This window comes from Rhinatrema bivittatum, chromosome 5 (assembly GCF_901001135.1).
Source record: "Rhinatrema bivittatum chromosome 5, aRhiBiv1.1, whole genome shotgun sequence".
Taxonomy (NCBI): domain Eukaryota; kingdom Metazoa; phylum Chordata; class Amphibia; order Gymnophiona; family Rhinatrematidae; genus Rhinatrema; species Rhinatrema bivittatum.
Genome location: NC_042619.1, coordinates 148,594,201 through 148,615,454, shown reverse-complemented (window position 1 = coordinate 148,615,454; position 21,254 = coordinate 148,594,201).

Below are 21,254 nucleotides of genomic sequence, written 5' to 3'. Positions count from 1 at the left end.
TGTGCCTGTGAAAGAAAGAGAGAGAGAGATTGGGAGCCTGCTTGTGTGTGTGTGTGCCTGTGAAAGAAAGAGAGAGAGATTGGGAGCCTGCTTGTGTGTGTGTGTGCCTGTGAAAGAAAGAGAGAGATTGGGAGCCTGCTTGTGTGTGTGCCAGTGAGATAGGGAAAGAGATTGGGAGCCTGTTTGTGTGTGTGTGTGCCTATGAAAGAAAGAGAGAGAGATTGGGAGCCTGCTTGTGTGTGTGCCAGTGAAAGTGTGTTTAAAATCTCAGGCTGACTGGAAATGAAAAGCTTCCAGATATGGAAAGGGGGGGATTTTTTTTTTATCCTTATTAAATTTAATTATTGAGTGTTTGATATGTCTGCTGTTTTGAAATATTTTATTGATGTGAGGGAAAAGTTAAAAGGTTTTTTTTTTATCCTTATTCTTCTTAATTATTAGGTGGTGGTCTATTTGTTATCTGTTTTGAAATATGCTTTTCATTAGTATGGTTTCCTCAATGTTGTGATTGATTTATATTTCTTGACTTTGTTTTATGAGGAATGGTGATATTTCTGTTTTTGATTTATTGCACTGCATTTAGCGGTTTCTAGTCCAGGTTTATGTCTACACCTTACGATTTATACTTATGGCCTGCATTTGTGACTGAGGTTAGGTGGTCTGTTAGGGGGGTGGATTGCAGGAAAATATTGGCCTGGGTGATTTTTTTCAAAACCAGCCCATGGGGTAACTGACGCACTCATGCCCTTTCCCTACAGCACACGTGTCAACAGCTCCCAAAAGCACACCAAGTTAACCCTGAAACCTGACAGAATTGAGTCAAAATATCTCCAAAATAAACTTCATCTTTCCTAAATAACTAAGAAATTAAGCACATTCTAGATCAGGGGTGAGCAGAGCTGCTGCCCCCATTTCAACCATGCAAATAGGTTGGGCCTCTTACTCATCTACTTATATCTCTATATATTATAGAGTATATCCTGGATTCCCAGTCTGGCTCTTGAACTAATTGCAAGTAATGACACTGCCAGCCAGTATCAGATACAGATACACACACACACACACACACACACACACTCATTCACAACCAGATTTTTAGATTGCAGAAACTTTATTGGCACATACATATTAATACAAACAAAAACACATATTCTCTCTCATACACAAAGACCCACCAATATAGTGAGTGTATGTCTGTGTCAGAGAGAAAGATACCCAAACACAAAGTGTATTTGGGTGTGGATCTCTCTCTCTCAATCTCTTTGACACAGGCACACAAACACTCTCTCTGACATGCTGCTGTTGTACTGCTGTTTATGTGCTCACACACTGATTGCCTGTTGCAACTGTCCTGGCCTGATGGCTTCACTCCGCCTACCTTTCTTTTTCTGCGACTCCTCCTGCTCCCTGTGGACGTCTGGCTGCCGCGGCATCTGTCCGCCGTTCTCTTCAGCATCCCCGGACCAGCTTCGGCGCTGCCTCCCGCCATGCTCCTCAGGTATCTTAGGGCGCACGCGCCGCGCGGCCCTCATTCTTATTTCCTCTTTGGCGTGAACCTCAGGGGCGTCCCCCTGTGATGACATCACGCTGCCCGGATATTTAAGCCTGTTGTTTATTGCTAGCCTTTGAGTTAGCAAGGGGATTCTTATGGATGGGATTCACTCTCCGTACCCAGCTACTCTGCCTCCAACTTCTATTTGGACTCTTTGCTGTTAATGAGGTACCCGCTCCTCGGGGGCCTCTCTGCTTCTTTCAGGTCGCTATCAGGAACCGGTACTCGCTCCTCAAGGGCCCATGTTCCCTGACTCGCTGCCTGTGTCCATCTCCTCTTCTACTTGGAAGAATTCACTACAGACACCATCTGTGAGTACTACTACCATCTACCATCTACTCCTCAGAGCTGTTTCCCTGGAAACAGGTACTCGCTCCTCGAGGGCCTGCCTCCGTTCCAGCACCAGTGCCATCTTCCACAGAGAACTGCTGCGTGAGTACTTGCCAACGAGTCTCTGTGCCCAGGGATCTGGTACTCGCTCCTCGAGGGCCAGCTCTCCCTATCTCGGGGCTTCTCCATACTGGGGACTCTGTGAATATCTCAGTGTACTCATTTTCTCAGTTCTTCTTCCTACAGCACTGTTACCAGAGAAGCCGCTGTTCCAGCGCCCTGAGGAATACTAGCCCAGCCAGGCTCCATCTTCTACTCACTACTGCCACCTCTGGTGACTTCATAAACTGTCTAGTAAAAGATATAATCTGTGTTTGTGTGTCCGGAGCTGAGCCTGACCTGTGGCCCCTCACGGTGCTTCCCCCCGTGGGCGTGGTCAGCTCCCACAGTGTCCAAGGGTCCACCCAAACCCTACAAAACATAACATTGCCCCCAGTCCAGCATTGCTGCATCATGGTGTAAAGTTCTTGCTTGTTGCCAACGCTTCCTTATTCTACAGCAGCCCCCTCCCTTTCCCAATCTCATTCTCTAAGAGACTCACAGCTTCCAGAGCCAGCCAACTGCTTCTCCCAGAGCTCAGTGCAGTCACTTCAGACAGAAGTCTCCCCAACACTGCATAGGCACTTTCACCTGGCTTACCCCCTGATGACCTGTGCCTGTAGCTTGCCTCTACTTCTCCGCAATCCTCCCACCACTCCAGTGCATTCCCATTTATTGCAGGCTACAAAGTCTGCTGCTTTTATAGTTCCCTAGGCTCTGCTCTGCCCACTGACTCCAGGGGAGGAGGGGACCAGAAGTGACCAACACTGTTCCCAAGGCTTATAAAAAGAGAAAATTAAGCCCTGGCCAAGGCTGGGGAGAGCCACTAACCCAAAGCAGCACAGTTCCCGATGGAATCCTGCTTTACCTTGTAGAGACAGGGGTGGAGCCAAGGGTATTAGGTATCATAGGTGAGCCTTACAGTCTTGCATACACATTCCCACCCTTCCCACAAATAATTTAAAAATATGCATTTATAGTAACAGATTTTACATGAAAGAAATTCAGCGTTCTCAGGTAAAAACATCACTTACAACATGTATATTATTTGCATGCACTGCTATAGTACCAATCAGAAAATTTTGCAAAATATAAAAGACACCTGCAGTCATATGGCATTAGGACTATTGTAAAACATGTCAGCCTTCAGAAAGCTTTCAGTAAACTGAATTACAATTTAGTAAATCTCCCATACGAAAACAGCACTAACTGCTAGCACTCAAACAGTAACAACCCTACCTATGAAAAGGCAACACAGCAAATATTACACCAGGCCCTAAAACACCAAGGGCCTCATTTTCCAATATCACATTGGTATCGCATGCGATACCAAAAAGGGGTGTATCTTATGCTAATAAGCATGTGTATTGCAAATTGTGATATCAGCTATGTGAAAGGCTGTTATTGCAAGTTGCACTATTAGCCTGTTGAGAGAGAGAGAGAGAGAGAGAGAGAGAGAGAGAGAGAGAGAGAGAGAGAGAGAGAGAGAGAGAGAGAGAGAGAGAGAGAGAGAGAGAGAGCCGTGCTATAGGTCCTCCTCCCTAGACAGGTATTTGTATCCCTATGGGAAGCCCACCTAGTAACTCGAGGTGAGGGTTAAGTATTAGTGTAGGGGGGTAGGGGCCACTTTGACACTCAATGTGAGATGTATGAACAGAACAGTGGTCTCTTGTGAAGATTTGATGACCTACGGAGTGAGGAAACTCACTCCAAGATGAGATTTGTGCAATGTTCTCTCCACCTAGCTTGTTGTTACCCAGGTAGAGAGTCCATCAAGCTAGGTAGAGGCTGGGATCCATGATTGAAGGGGTTGCTTAGGTGCTAAAAATAATGATGCTCAAGCCTGCAGGATACTGAAATGCCTGCAGCAAGTTTTGGAAATTTGATTGATGTGTCAAGGACACAGAGCTAACTTTTATGTTTTATGAGTGTGATATTTTATGTATGTTGATTTTATTATTTTGTTTTAATTTGTTTTAACTTTACTTTACCCTTGAATACCACACTGAGGAATAGCAATCTATAACTTTATTTCTACTTGTAAAGCTAAAATACTTTTACGTGCTTTTAATTAATTTTAGCTGTCATCTTTTATTGAACTGATTTATTGTATTATTTATAATATGTATATTGTAAACCACTGTGAAGGCTAACGCCAATACGGCGGTATAAAAAAACCTAATAAACTATAAACTATAAACCCTGCCCTGCCATGCCTATCCTTCCCCACCCTGCCCTCCCGCACTCAATAGCTTATAATGTGGCCCCAGCACAAAAAAGTTTGCCCACCCCTTAGGAAACCAGGCCCTACTGCCACTTCCCATTGTAGTCTGCAGTTGGCGTTTGTGCTTCCCATTTCACTATGGCTGCAACTACATGTACCCCACCACAGCATTCACTTAAAATGCCTAACCTGCAAGCTCCATAAGTGTGTTTTCTTCTGGAGGGGGTCTCCAATATTCATCTTCCAAGTCCATTAGCTCCAGCTTGTTCTCTCTGTCTCCTCTGTCTCTTCATCTGGTTCTAGAAGGACTCCATCCTGTTCCCTTCTGCACCCCTCCTTCAGACAAGCTCTCACTCTTCTCCCACCATGCCCTGGTTCTCTAGTCCTCTCGACAGGGCAAAGTCTGGGAAGTTCTTCCCCCTCTAGAACCCCTGTGCCTTCTGGGAGTTGGAGTCTAACTCCTAATCTGATTTCCATTACGTACTGGATCTCCTTCCCAAGTTTTCCTCACAGTCCACCTTCTTGTATTCACCAGGGGAATATAATGCCCATCACAATTTGCCTTTTTCAAATGCAGATCCCTATTGTGAGACCTAGTCACCACTTAGCAAAGAATTTCTGGTAACATGCATGTCACCATATCAGTCTTTATTGTTCACAGTTAATATAGTAGCACCAGTGGCATTCATTTGATTTTATTATAGAGTAATTGGGTAATATATACCTTTATTTAAAAGATCACTGGTAGGGAACACAGTTGCAAGCGTTATTCCTTGTGCATTTGTTCTCTTTTTCAATTGTGAGCCATTTGCTGCATGCTCGGCATATATTGTACTTTTTACTGAGATTGCGGGAAGGATGTGCAGTGACATGGTTATTGATTTATTCATTGTTTGTGGTTTATACAGCAGCTACAGTGTCTCGTTTGCAACTTGTTTTAGTAGCAATCGAGTAGTTAGCTCACTCATTCAGAAAATGCCTATCTTTGAAAGAAAGCGGAAAGAGGACGCGATTAATTTGACACGAAGAAAGATTTAATTGATGTTCAAATTACTTCTAGCCTTGAGAAGATTATAGCAGATTAGGTTACCTCCCCTTGGCAGCCCAAGGCATGTGAAGAGAGCTTTCTGCTAGGGGATTTAGAACTTAAATACAATTAATATCTTGTTGTATAATATCGAGTATAAGAAAGCAAAACCTAACACTGAAACATGGCTACTAGTAAATGGAGCGAAGAATTTTAGCAGGAAGCACATTATTGTCACTGTTGGCAACATATAGCTTCAAATTCAAGTTGATTCCCTCAGTGATAAACATCTCATTAAACATTCAAGTTTCCTATCTAATTACACAGAACTGTGATTTGAAAGAGGAAGTGACACACTTGCATGAGAAATTGAGTGCAGCTCTTGACAGGGAACGTGTTTTGGAAGGAGAAAATAGAAAATTGCCAGGCTTAATAGCAGCTGCCATAGCGATAGGAATTAGTAAGATCCCTCCTAGAGCAGTGTTTCCCAACCCTCTCCTGGAGACACTACTGTCCAGCAGGTTTTCAGGATTGAGCCCATGAATATGCATGAGATAGATTTGCATACCCTAGGTGTCCAATATATGCAAATTTATTTCATGCATATTCATGTAAGATATCCTGAAAACCCAACTGGTTAGGTGTGCTTCCAGCAGAGGATTGGGAAACACTGCTCTAGAGTAAAATCTCTAGTTGCGCATGATGTCGTCAATTCTAATTTTTAAAAAAGGGAAATGCTCCAGCATATTCAGCCAAGGTTTCACTGACCTTTCTTAGCCTTATATGAATATGAGTGCCTTAGAAAATCAGGGAACTACATAGTCTGTTGCAGCAGTGTCAAGGTACTGTAATAGCCCAGAGCAGGACAATGACTTCTGTGCCAGCCAGTAATAGAGATTTGAAAGCTTTCCCCATATGGAAGACACAGTTGCCTTTCTCGTGCCCTGTATTTATATGGCATGTCCCCCTCTCAGGCTATTTATAATTTCAACAATTCACAATGTTTGAATAAGAGACAGTGGACTTTCACTTGGCTTGTGGCCCTCATAGGGTTTGAAGTAGGAGGCTAAGCAGTATAGAGCCCAAGCTCCTTAGGTAAAATAAGACAATGATGATCCTGAAACATTTAGTAAGTTTGCAGGGATATGGAATGCTATGGAAGGTATTGCTAGCATAGATATGACACAGGGTGGTCTAGCAATGGGGTATTAAGGAAACAGCTGCAGAATTAGCCTCTTAGGATCTGTGTATAGTGGGCACACAAAACTATCAAAGAACAAAAGAATAGGCTAGGACCAAAGAGAATTCCAGCAGGACTAAGCCTTGCAAAAACAAAAGGGCAAACATGATCTTCCCAACATGATGAGATTTCAAGTAATCCATCAAGTAAGTCTTTCCATGTTGAATCTTAGCCAGGAGCAAGCAAGAGCATTGAGTAGTCACAGGTTATGCATTCAGATAAGGCAGTAAGTAGGATGCCTGACTACATATAACTTCAGCAAACAGCAATGACAAAATAATCCAATGCTTTTTATTTCAATAGCTTCAAAGAAAGAATTTTAACAGAGTACAGTCCCCCAACAAGGGCTGTGTTTCTCTGGGGAGGCTGTGTCGGGAAGCATGAAGAAACATGTATACCTTACATCAGGGTCATGGAGGGTCATTTCTTATACAGCATTATGGATCAAGAACATTTCAAATTCTTATGTTCTTTTTCAGCATATGCCTGTGTCAGAGGACTGTACCTCTTTTAAAGTTCTTTCTTTCGCGTTATTGAATAAAACAGCATTGGATTATGTTGTCGTTGTTTGCTAAAAAGAATAGCTGAAGTTATATATAGTCACGCATCCTACTGAATCTTAGGCAGGGCCAGTGCAAGGGTATTAGACACCATCACCTTTACACACTTGCCAGTCAGAAGAAGCTCTGGCATAGCGTACTCCTCTCCTGCTCCACTCAGCATCCACCTTTCACTCTCTCCTCACACTCACAAGTCCTGTATCTCCCTCCCTTTTCTCCTTGTCCATAGTGCCCAGCATTCCTCCTCTCTATACAACTTCTATCCTCTCGTCTTCTCCCCCTCAGCATCCTCTTTACTTCCTGCTCAGCAAACCAGCACCATCCCAATCTCTTTGCCCCCTTTTAGCAGTCACCTACCTGCTCAGAATCCTCTCTCTCCCTTCATCCCACTCTCACCTACCCAGCACCTGCTTTAGTGCCCTTTTTCACTCTCCACTTACCCAGCATCCTTTCTCCACAATTCCTCACTAATCCAGATTACTCCAAGTCCAACCCCCACATCTACCCAGCATCCATTCCCTCTAACCGGTGTGCCACAGCACACTGGTGTGTCACAATTGTAGTTCTCATGTACCATAAACTGTTCTTCCAATTGCTAGCCTGAAACAGCTGGTCTGCAGGACATCCTCTCACCAGTAGGAGGAGTCAGAGAGCAGTGCTTAGCTGCTACTGTTATTGCTTTCCCCTCTGCTGGCTCTCCTCTACAACTGAAGTCTCACAAGTCCTGTTGGCCCCATGCATTTCTGCAGTGAGAAAAAGGCAGAGAAGGAAGAAGAAGAAGCAGCACCAGGTAAGTGTTGCTGGCAACATCTACAATTTCCAGGACATAGGTGAGATGGGAAAGCTGAATGTGCTAGGAAGCTGGGGATATTGGGGGGGGGGGGGGGAGAGGGAAGGGAAGGTGATGGGGAGTGAGGGAAGAAAAGGAATGTGTTGGGGGGAAGGGGAAGGAGAGGGTAGGAAAGGGAAGGTAATGGTGACGAAGCCAGGTGGGTGGAAGGAGAGGATAGTAAAGGAAAGTGGTAGTGATGATGCTGAGGGATGGAGGGAGATGATAGGAAAGGGAAGGTGATGATGCCAGGGAGGTGGAGGGAGAGACAAGGAAAGGTGATGATGCCAGGAGGCAGCAGGAAGGGAGGGAAAGGGAAAATGGTGATGCCAGGGGGTGGGGAAGAGGAGAAGAAGGAAGGGAAGGCAAAAAAAGAGAAGGTGATGATGCTGGGAGGCTGGGACAGAGGGAAGAAAGTATAGGTGATGATGCCAGGGGTAGTGTCGGGAGGGATAGGGAAGGGGATTGCAGTGGAGTGGAGGGAGAGAGGGGAAGAGATGGTGGTGATGTTAGAGGGTGACAGATGAGGGAAGGGAAAAGAAGGTGATAATGCAGGTGGAAGGGGGGAAAAGCGAAGGAAATGTGATGATGCCAGGGGTGCTGGGGAGAGGGAAGAAAACGAGGGTGGGAGGGAGGAGAGGTGATGGCTTGCCATGATGAAGTGAGCCCTATGCCAGGTGTGCCATATACAAAAGCACTGGCCTAAAAGTAGGTAGGTAGTACCTAGAGGATTGTAGAGGTTTTGCCACCACCATAAAATTTTGACATCCTAAGAGACTGCCTAGTTTACCTAATGTAAGAACTGGCCCTAATTTGACGATGTATTCTCAGATCTCTTTTCTTATTCAAGTGTCGTATTTTCATATTTATGATTTATTTATTACATTTGCCCTGATCTGAATGTGGGAGATGTTACTACTGTCTCTCATGCACTGCTGATTATATGCCTTGATTACTGTAATATTGTATACTCTGGGTTACCAAAACAGAAGTTGCATAGATTGCATCCGGTACAGTTTACTGCTGCCAGTCTGTTATTGGAGGGGGGTGGGTGCGTTAAACAAAGATATCACAATACTCTGATTATTGAAAACCTCCACTGAGTACCAGTGCAGTGTAGAATTAAATTTAATGTCTTTAGTTCACAAAACAATATTATCAGCAAAAACAAATATATCATGTCACCATTTGACTATCTATGCCTCAGGAAGAATGCTGCATTCAACTCGTGACTTATTATTAAGGAACTCACCGTTAAATAAGCCGAGACCTGGAAGAGATCTCTCTCAACTTTAGGCCCAAGAATTTGGATCTCATTACCTAAAGATCTCAGATTAATATTTGACTATCTGCTGTTTCAGAAACATTGTAAGGCTTGGCTGTTTTCTGCAGCTTTCCTATTTGGGTTTTCTGTGTGAGATTTTTCAGGTTTTACTTTGCCTTTTGGTAAGCTAACAGTAGTTTATTTATTTTTTGTTTGATGTTATATTTTTGTTTATTTTTTTAATTTGGTATTATTTATTGCTTTTCTTTTATGTACAAGGTTATGGTTTTCATTGTTTTTAATATGTTGAATACCACCCTGAGCTTTTTAGACAGGCAGTAAAAAAGAAAGGACATAAATCAATATAAATATTGTGTGCGTTGAAATTTATTAAAATGCAAAAGTATGCACAAAAGCACATACCCCTCCCTAATCCCAGCTGCAGGAATGTCTGTGCTCATGCCAGGTAACATACACTCGTATAAGACATACCCACATAAGTTTACCTGCATATTAGGCAAGCAATTTCATATCCAGCCATTTCAGAGAGTAAAGTTCTAGAAATGCCATTGAAAATTATCCTCTTACTTATCAAAAAGTTTTATTTTGTGCTATTTTAATGTTAACTTCTAGCAATGGCATACCTAAAAGGATTTTAAAAAGGATTGGATAAGTTCTTGGAGGAGAAGTCCATTTCCTGCTATTAAGTTCACTTAGAGAATAGCCACTGCCATTAGCAATGGTAACATGGAATAGACTTAGTTTTTGGGTACTTGCCAGGTTCTTATGGCCTGAATTGGCCACTGTTGGAAACAGGATGCTGGGCTTGATGGACCCTTGGTCTGACCCAGTATGGCATTTTCTTATGTTCTTATGTTTCTTATCTAAAGAATTTGGTACTCGGGGTGGCTACTTCCTTTGGCACCCCCCACCCCCCAATATATAATTTTAAAATTTCCTAAATATCGATAAAACATTTCAAAACAGCAGCACATCAAATAACACCCACTAATTAAAATTAATAAGGATTTTAAAAATCTCCCACTCTCCATATCTGTGATCCTAAGATTGTTGTAGTCTGGGAGCACACATACACACACACACGCACACAAGTTGCTCCCTCTCTCATACATACATACATGCTTCATGACAGAGCGAGCGTATGTGTGTTAGAAAAATCCACATACACACACACACACACACACACATTTTCTCTGTACCTCTCTCTCATACACACACCTTTCCTTGTTACTCTCTCACACACAGACATGATTCCTCAGTCTCTCTCTCTCACACACTAACAGATACACATACACACACACACACACACACACTTCCTTTTCGTATCTCTCTCACATGCTACACACATATATACATACAAATGCTTCCTTTCACTGTCTGTCTCTCTCTCTCACACACACACTAACACACACATAGATGCAGACAAAAGCTGAACTGGAAACCTCAACAAGCCAGATTCTGTATGTAGTGCAACAATGGAAAAGCAGAAAATCACTATTCCTCAAATCAATACAATCAAGAAATATAAATCAATCAGAATAGTAAAACCATACTGAAAAATATACATTTCAAAACAGCTGATGAATACAATAATATTAAATAATTAGAAGCTCCTGTACAAATTTTTAAAAATTTCCTAAACATTGATAAAATATTTCAAAATAGCAGACATCAAATAACATCCAGTAATTAAAATTAATATGAGTTTTAAAAATCCCCCACTCTCCATACCTGTCACCCTGAGATTGTTCTGGACTGGAGGTACACACACACACACGCACACACACACAGAGACACAAACAAAATATGCTCCCTCTGTCTCACACAGACATACACACTTGGTGAGAGACAGAAGGAGCTTGAGTGTGTGTATGTGAGACAGACACACGTTTGCTCTATCTCTCTTTCTCTGTCTCTCACACACACACAGACACACATACACACACGCATACATGCTTCCTCTCTTTCTCACCCCCACCCCAGCATGCACACAAGCACCCTTTCATACACAGACATCCTCTCATATATATATATATATATATATACACACACACACACAGAGGCGCACACACACACTCACTCTTCTATACACTCACTCTCTTATACACACACACACACACACACAGGCACCCTCTCATACACACATACACAGGCACCCTCTCATACACACATATCCCTCTCACACACACCCTTGCATACACATACACACACATGCACATCCCATCTCATACACTTGCACCCACTCTCACAAAATCAGTCTCTTGCTCTCTCACATACATTTTGGACCTATTTTTTGGCCGCTGGCTGCACAGCAGGACCTCTTCTTCTGTTGCTGACACCAGGAAATGTCTGCAGCATTGCAGGGCCTCTTCTTCTGCTGCCGACTCTGGGAAATGCCAGTGGCACCAGAGAGCTTCATCTGCCGCCGGCTCCGGGGAAATGCTGGCGGTAAAACAGGGCCTCTTCTTCATCTGCTGTTGTCCTCTTCTTCTGCAGGACCTCACTTTTGCTGGCGGGGAGTGGGAACCCCGCTAGCATGTCACTTCATTCCGCCACAGGATCTTTCTATATGCTGGTGGCAATAGCACCTCTCCCCTTGTTGTCACCCAGGGTGGACCGCCTCTTGTCTCCCCGTAGTATGCCACTGGCATCTAGTATTTTCTCTTATACTGATAGTCAGTCTATAGTTATCTCAGAACTTTATCCTTAGTAAGTTTGCATGGAATACTTGTCCAAGGAGAAATTATGAAAGAAGGACACTTTTACAAGTTATTCCTGTGTCAGCTTATTGCATTTTGGAACCTTCACCAATTCATTCTATGGCTTGATGCAAGAATAAGTGTCTGAATAAGGAAACTTTCGTTGTGGGCATTAAAAGCAATTTTACATTTACAACACAGGAAATACAGCTTTCTCTGCAGTGAGGTATGCGGCACCTAAATTTGGTATCCATGAACTGCAATCCATGATCTCTTCTGAGATCTGGGTATTACTGTCGAACACCAATTAGGCTCAGTGAGTAAGATGAAGAGAACATTGTGTTTTGTCATTTAAACAAAAAAATCCCTATTAAAACTGCAATCACAAACTGTGATCTATAAACCTGATAACAATTAAAAGAGACACTTAATCCATATGGCCTCAGATCACAGAAAAAAAAAATCAATAGGTTCATCTCTAGCAAGCATATGCCTAAATACTCAGACAAGAACATTTTACAGTTACCTGCCCAGAGAGCATGCAAAACATTTGTTAAATTTCATGCTTTGGGCTATAGAACAAATCCTCTCTCTGGATGGGATAATTCAATAGGTCAGAGTGTTAGAGAATATCTGACTGGGGAAGGGGCTCAAGATAATCTGCTGCCTGAGGCAAGGGATGAGATGGCATCCCCCCTCCCCACCCAAAGGCGTGGCAGAGGTCAAATTACTAAGAAGGCTTGGGGGGGGGGGGTGCCTTGGAGTCTGGCCCTTTTGTGATTTGTAATCCTGGGGCAGGGAGGAGGCAGAGGTCAGGACTCCCAGCAGAGTGGCACAGAGTGGCAATGACAATATTTCTAGGGAGCTGGCAGCCCTGCCACATTCCTGGTAACCCTACCACCAGCCTCTCACCCTCCCTCGGCATCTCCCCCCCCCCCCCCCCCCGGGATGTGGGTGATGGGGGAAATGGTGGGAGTCTGTGTGTAGCACCCTCTCTCAGGGCCAGTGCAAGGGTAGTAGGCATCCTAGATGAACCTTACAGCTTGTGCCATCCATCCCCCAGACCTCCCCACAAACAATTACAAATTATACATTTATTTTAAAATTCCTTCTTAACAACTTCCCCAACCAAGAAGGAAGATTTTACATGAAAAAGGACATTTAAAGTACAGTCTTCTGAGACAAAACATCATTTATGTATATCATATTTCCATTCATTGCTGTGGTGCCAACCAGAAAACCCTACAAAAAAGACACTTGGACCCTATATGGTAATAGGCTTATTTTAAAATGTGTTGGATGGAGTCTTGGCCCTCAGAAAGTCATAAGTAAACAGAATTACAATATAGTACTGGAGAGGATGCAGCCCATCAGAATACTTCTTCCAGCTGCCTCAGTGGTTGACTCCAGAACAGGGCTGCCAGGTTTTCATGAAAGAACAAGCACTTTTTTCCAAAAAAAAACAAGTCCAAAAAAAACCCAAAACACGTGAGATTGAAACTTTTTTTTATTTTTTATAGCATTTAAGGCTTGAAATACTTTTGTAATGCACACAAAACAGCTGACTTTATTGTAATATATTGTTGTAACTCTCACAGTTAACTAAAACAAGGTCTGACAATTAGTGATAACAGCCAGTTCTTCATTCTCTATATGGTCAGCATTGTCACCATACATATTTTCCTTGAATCGCTTCAGCATATTACTACCTGGCAAGAAGCTGGTACAGCAAATTCCCTATGCTCATTCCCCCCTCCCCACCCCCCTCCAAGCACATCCCTGGCACACACTCATTCCCCTCTCCGACCCCCTACAAACTCGTCTTCAATTCCCTCATGCTCATTCCGCCCTCCAAGCACATCCATGGCCCCCACACACTGATTCCCCCCTCCGAGCACATCTCTGGCTCCCACACTCTCATTCCCCCCTCCCTAACCCCTCCGAGCACATCTCTGGCCCCCACATTCTCATTCCCCCCTCCCAACATACTAATTCCTCCCCTCCTGATACCTGGCTGTAGCTGCAGTCGGAGGATTCCTTCTCTGTTGCTTGCTGCTGCGCTGCAATGCCGTGCTGCTGGTCTTCCAGGTCTGCCCACGTGGGATGCTTGTGCATGCCGTGCTGGACGGTGCTGGGTCTGCCCACAAATGTGCTCGTGAAGGTTTGCAGCTCTGATTGGCTTACTGCTGCAATATAGGGTGCGCCTGCTATGGACAGGCTTCATCGCAGCAGCAGCCAATCTGTAACATCAGAGCACAAGCAGCCAATCTGTAACATCAGAGCACAAGTCCCGCCCAACAAGCCCAAAAAACCGCGACTGGCAGAAAAAAATAGCCCAATTAAAAGCAACCCGCGAATCAGAAAAAAACCCCGCGAATGACTAGAAAAGGAAGCCCAATCTTGCGGTAAATAAGCGAGGTTGGCAACACTGCTCCAGAACTACTTTGGGCCAGAGCTACTCCCACCCCATGCTTCCAGAGCTGCCAGACAAGTACTAGAGAAGTTGCAGGCCATCTGCATACTTGTGCAAGCTACTTCAGTGGTTGACTCCAGAAGTCACCACAATTCACCTCAGCTGCTCCCATCAGGTGCTCCCTGAGCAGCTGGTCAGGTGCTGGGGAGATTGCAACCCATGTGCATACTTCTCTCAGGTGCTTCAGAGAACACTTCAATCCCCCTGGGGTTTCTACCAGCTAGCCAGGAGGTACACACTATAGCATTATCTCAAGTCTAGATTTGTCCATCTCTTTATTTCCCATGGCTCCACTACATCTTCTCTTCCTGATATTAATGCTCCCCAGTCTTATTCCCTGCTGCAAACCACTACTAATACCAAGTCAACTGTCCCCTTTCTCTATATTGTTTTCTTCACCTGCCATTCTGTCAACTGTCCTGTACACTGCTCTTGAGCTTTACATTTTTCTTCCTCTTAACTCACCATTTCCATTCTTCCTGACAGCATCTCATCCTTGTCGCTGTCTTCAAACCTTTACCTGTAATGAATATGGGGTGTGTGAGCTCTTAGTGCTGCGGCACTCAAGGGTGGGCCTCTGAGGCCCACACCAGCAGCTGGTAAATGCACCCTGTAGCAGGACAGTCTCTAGAGCTTCACCTTTACCAGCCGTCTCCTCCACAGGTTGGGTCCTTGGATTCTGGCAGCCAGCAGGACTTAAGTGTGTCTATAGGACAGTGGCGGTGACTAGAGCCAAGGTAGGCAGCAGGATTACAGAAGTCAGAGGAGAGCCAAGATCGGGGCAGGCAACAAGCAAGAGTAGTTGAATCCAGGCTAGAGATCATGTCCAGGAAGCAAGTAAACGTGGTCAGGTCCAGAACTGCAAGCCGAGGGAGATGTAGACACACAGGAGACACTGAGGATGGGAACAAGAAAGACAGGCTAGATGAGGCTGGGCTGGAAAACAAGGCAAGGCTGGATGAGGCAAGGCTGGAAGATGAGGCAAGGAACAGGAACACTAGCAACACGCATTGGAGACCCGTTGTTAAGCAAGGTCTAGATGTCCAAAAGGTCCTTTAAGGGCTCAAGACTATAATGTCATCCAAGGGCACCATGGCCTTTTTCTCACAAAGGGCCCTTTAAGTCTGGGTGGCTGGTGCACATGTGTGCCAAAGGAGAGCAGGGCTGATGCAAGGATGGCAACATCTGTGCCGCGCAAGTGAGGCTTGCTGTTGTGGCATTCGGGGGTGAGTGCGCCGGCTTGCAGGGGCATTCTGCAAGCTGGCAAACATAACACTACCTCTCTTGTACATATTCTCCTGATCTTCCTCCTCTCAGCTGGAGATATCATTCCCAGTCTTGGCACTCCAAGGCAACTTCCACTTCCACTAGGTTCCACTTTGTGTGTGTATATGTGGTATATAAAAACCTTTTCAATAAATAAATAATAAATAAATAAACTTTCACACCATCTGTGCATATCAAACTGTTATCCCTCCAATCTTATCTCTTTTCCCCTTCTTTTCCTTTTCCATGTGCCCTGTGGAATGCTCACTCTGTTTCTAACAGGTTGCTCAAATTCATGACCTCTTTATCTATCATACTCTTCATCTTCTTGCCTTGACTGAGACTTGGTTTTCCCCAGAATTCTGCTTCAGTTGCTGCTCTCTGTCACGGAGGTTATCTCTTCTCCCATACACCTCACATAGTAGACCTCTGTGGTGGTGCTGGACTGATAGTCTCCCCCTCCTATACGTTTCAACCACTTCTTCCACTTCAATTTCTATTGAAGTGGAAGAAGTGGTTGAAGTGAAAGTGGAAGAAGTGGTTGAAAGTGAAAGAAGTGGTTGAAGTGAAAGAAGTGGTTCCTTTGAGGCCCACTCCATCTGTTTACTCACTCCACCTCCTCTCTGGGTAGCTGTCATTTATCAATTCGTTGATAAAGCCCCCTTCTCCTTTCTCACAAGCTTTGATTGCTGGCTTTCCTTCTTCCTTGAACCATTTTCTCCTTCCCTTATTTTTGGTGACTATAACTTCCACATTGATGACCTCTCTGACTTATGCTTCAGAATTCCTTGCCTTAACCTCCTCATTTGATCTCCAACTCTGCTCTATCATCCCTACTCATAAGCATGGCCACTGCCTTGACCTAGTTCTTTCCTCTGACTGCCTCAGTTCTTCCCCCCTCAGACCATCATCTGATAACATTCACACTTAACTACCCTTCCCCATAGCCTCATTCCAGTTTCTAACAACATCTTCAGCAATCTCCAGGCTATTGACCCTTATATCTTCTCCACTACTGTCTCATCTTTCTTCTCTTCCACTGCATCTTCCACTGCATTTTCAGTCAGTTGAAGAGGCAGTTTATTCTTACAAAACTATACTCTCCTCTGTTTTAGATATTCTTGCCCCTCTCCTTACCCATCCTGTAAGGCACACCGATCCTCAGCCTTGGTTCAGTCCTAGAATTCACTTCCTACATTGCTGTGCCTGCTTTGCAGAACATCCCTAGCTATAATCCTTTGTCCATGCCAACTTCATATATTCATATATTTCAAATTCATACTAAACTCCTTCCGGTCTGTTATTGCACTTGTCAAGCAAGACGACTGTCATAAAAACACAAGGATTGCCATGCTGGGTCAGACCAAGGTCCATCAAGCCCAGCGTCTTGTAAATGACAGAAAGCAATCCTGGACGTAAGCATCAGGCAGATCCCATAAAGTAGATCTAATTCCTTTTACCTACTCCCAGGGATAGCAACAACTTTATTTATGTGTTACACTTTCCACAGCTACAGTTCCCCCTGCCTTCAAACATGCTGTAATCATACCACTCCTCAAAAAAACCCTCTTTGGATCCTGCCTGCCCTGCTATCATTCATTTGCCTCCTCTCTTTTGCTTCCAAACTACCTGAACATGTTGTTCATTACCACTGTCTTGACTTTCATTCATTTCAAGCAATTCTTGATTCAATCTATTCTGGCTTTAACCCTCTACATTCAACAGAAACAACTATTACCCCCGATGCAAAAAATCATCATAGGCCCAACATGCATGTTTTAAAATGGCAAATTTAAGACCAGCCCCGGAGCTGGCATAAAGTCTTGCTGCGCATCAAGGGCTCAACTAAAAACAAAAAATACTGCTTTTCTGTGGTTCCGCCTACTTGGTATCATCACAATACTAAGATCTATTCCTTGCGATAACTAAAAATGATTTAAAAAGTTAAAGGCTTGATGAAAAAAAATTTGGGATGCACAATATTCAAGCACAATATTCAAGCACAATATCCACCCTCCGGGCTGTGTATCTTGTATGTGTATATTGTGCCGGTATATTTTCTACGGCGCAATAAAACAGACACTCATATTGAGCTTCCATTTTCCTAACCCACGCACGGTCATGTCGCCTGGGCATCCAATGCTTTTAAGCGTTAGGGACGCACAATTTAACCTTAGCATGTCCTTTTTAACGCAGCAGCTCATTAGAATATTGCATCACATGCCCAGGAGAGGTGGATGTGAACATGTTGAAATGGGCGCCCAGTTTGGACGCACGTTTTTACGCAAGTGGTATCGCATCATTTCCTTAGGGTGCTAGGCTTTGTTCCAATTTTATTGCTTATGTCACAAGCACAAAGCATGGGTTAAGCCTATGGCTCTTCTCTGAGCTCCCATCTCTGTGTCAGCAGCAAACCTCTGTACTTGGTGGGTCTAGATAAGCTTACCTCAGACTAACAAATAACTTCCTGATGTTACTACCCTAAATCAGGGGTATCTTTGCATTGAAAAGTACATTTACTGCAATGGTTGCTATCTTTAGCCAGAGGCACTCAGTTTATTCATTTCATGGAGATAAACTGAACAGTGCTGAAATCTACTTTAAGTATAATGCATTTGCTTTTTCAAAAACCTTAAAGATGTTATTTTAGAACAGTATCACTCTTGAAATATCCATTTTCTTTTCATCCAGTTCTTTGTTCTGCTTAAAAATCAAATCTAAGGAAATACATTACTTAAATATAGCTATGATACAATAAAATTCTGCAGCACAGCACTGCTTGGAAAGATTCATGACTGCTATATAACCAGAGGCAATTTTTTCCATTTTTATCAGAGAATAATTTCAAGTTAAAATTTTGCACAACAGTTATTTATTCATCTGGTCAGAGCCAAATATTTCAGCAATTACTGTTAAGGAAAAATAAAATACAATAACAATAATGTAACAGTTATAAATCTCTCTTTAGTTCTGTGTTGTACTGATTACAGTTTGCAGAGAGAAGCATTTTGATTTTTGCTACTTTAAAACTCTTGCTATTTTGTATGTATCTATTACATTGCTGATAGTGCAGCACAAATGTGCAATAAATTGCAAATTAAGAGGGCAATTACGATACCACCAGCAGGATTGCAAGCTCATTTTCCAAGTGAAACTCCTTGTAGTTTCCCTTTGAATATCAGTCAGTGCACAACATGGGTAGAACAGTACCTGCAAACTTTGCACCTACATGGGAGCAGGTATAACGTACACACCAGAAAGTACACACAGATTTCAAAATGAAATTTGCGCACATACTTTTCTCCCAACTTGTCCCTACCCCTTTTTGTTCTGCAGATAAAAGTATACATGCTGTGAACCAATGAGGGTAGTGTTTATTTAGAGCCTTATTGTCATATGTGACCTAAAGATAAAATTATTTTAATTTGCAAAAATAATAAGAATATAAGAACATGAGATATGCCATTCTGGGTCAGAACAAGGGTCCATCAAGCCCAGTATCCTGTTTCCAACAGTGACCAATCCAAGTCACAAGTATCTGGCAAGTACCCAAACATTAGATAGATCACAAGCTACTATTGCTTATAAATTACTGCATAGCAGTTTATGGATTTATCATCTAGGAACTTATCCAAACCTTTTTTAAACCCAGTTACACTAACTGCTGTAACCACATCCCCTGGCAGTGAATTCCAGAGCTTAACTATGCACTGAGTAAAAAAAGAATTTTCTTCACATTTTTTAAATGAGCTGCTTGCTAACTTCATGACGTGCCCCCTGGTCCTTCTATTATTTGAGAGAGTAAATAACCGATTTACATTAAATTGTTCAAGCCCTTTCATGATTTTGTAGACTTCTATCATATCCCCTCTCAGTTGTCTCTTCTCCAAACTGAACTGCTCTAACTTCTTTAGCCTTTCCTCATAGGGCAGCCATTCCCTGCCCCTTATCATTTTGGTCGCCCTTCTCTGTATTTTCTCTAGTTCAGCTATATCCTTTTTGAGATGCAGTGACCAGAACTGCACACAATATTCAAGGTGCGATCTCACCATGGAGCGATACAGATGCATTATGACATCTTCCGTTTTATTTTCCATTTCCTTCTTAATAATTCCTAATATTCTGTTTGCCTTTTTGATCACCACAGCACATGGGGCTGACGATTTCAATGTATTATCCACTATGACACCTAGAACTCTGTCCTGGGTGGTAACTTCTAAGATAAAACCTAATATTGTGTAACTACAGCAAGGATTATTTTTCCCTATATGCATCACTTTGCACTTGTCCACATTACATTTCATCTGCCATGTGGAAGCCCAATCTTCCAGTCTCGCAAGATCCTTCTGCAATTCATCACAATCCGCTTGAGATTTAACTACTCCGCATAATTTTGTGTCATCCGCAAATTTCATCACCTCACTCATTGTTCCCCTTTCCAAATCATTTAATAGATTAAAAAGCACCAGTCCAAGTTCAGATCCCTGATGTACTCCACTATTTACCTTTTTCCACTGTGAAAACTGACCATTTAATCCTACTCTCTGTCTTTTAACCAACTTGCAATCCACAAAAAGACATCACCTCCTTTCTCATGACTTTTTAGTTTTCTTAGAAGTCTCTCATGTGGGACTTTGTCAAACGCCTTCTGAAAATCCAAATACACCACATCTGCTGGTTCACCTTTGTCCACATATTTATTCACCACTTCAAAAAAATGTAGGAGATTTGTGAGGCAAGAATTCCCTTAGGTAAATCCATGCTGGCTGGGTCCCATCAAACTATGTCTAAATTTTTTGTGATTTTATTCTTTATAACAGTATCCACAATTTTTCCCGGCACTGAAGTCAGGCTCACCGGTCTATAGTTTCCCGGATCACCCCTGGATCCCTTTTTAAATATAGGGGTTATATTGGCCATCTTCCAATCCAAGTACATCATGATTTAATGCTAGGTTACACATTTTTACTAATAGGTCTGAAATTTCATTTTTTAGTTCTTTCAGAACCCTGGTCCAAGTGATTTACTACTCTTCAGTTTGTCAATCAGGTCTACCACATCTTCCAGGTTCACTGTGATTTGGTTCAGTGAATCAGAATCATCACCCTTGAAAACCTTCTCCAGAATGGGAATCTCTCCAATATCCTCTTCAGTAAACACTGAAGCAAAGAAATTGTTTAATTTTTTCACGATGGCCTTAACTTCTCTAAGTGCCCCTTTAAGCCCTTGATTATCCAAGTCCAACCGACTCCCTTGCAGGCTTTCTGCTTTGGACATTAAAAATTTTTATTGTGAGTTTTTGCCTCTATGGTCTACTTCTTTTGAAATTTTCTTTTACCCTGTCTTATCAGTGTCTTACATTTAACTTGCCAATGCTTATGCTTTATCCTATTTTCTTCTTATGGATCCTTTTTCCAATTTTTGAATGAAGATCTTTTGGCTAAAATAGCCTGTTTCACCTCACCTTTTAAACACGCCAGTAATCGTATTGCCTTCCTTCCACCTTTTGTAATGCATGGAATACATCTGGTCTGTGCTTCTAGGATGATATTTTTTTTAACAGTCTGTTGCATCCGTCGGTTTCAGACGGCTTCAACCTCTGTGCCTCACCTTTCTTCACTCTCTCTCCTCAAGCCTTGGGAAGATGGCTGCTGCTGCGTCTTCATGCCG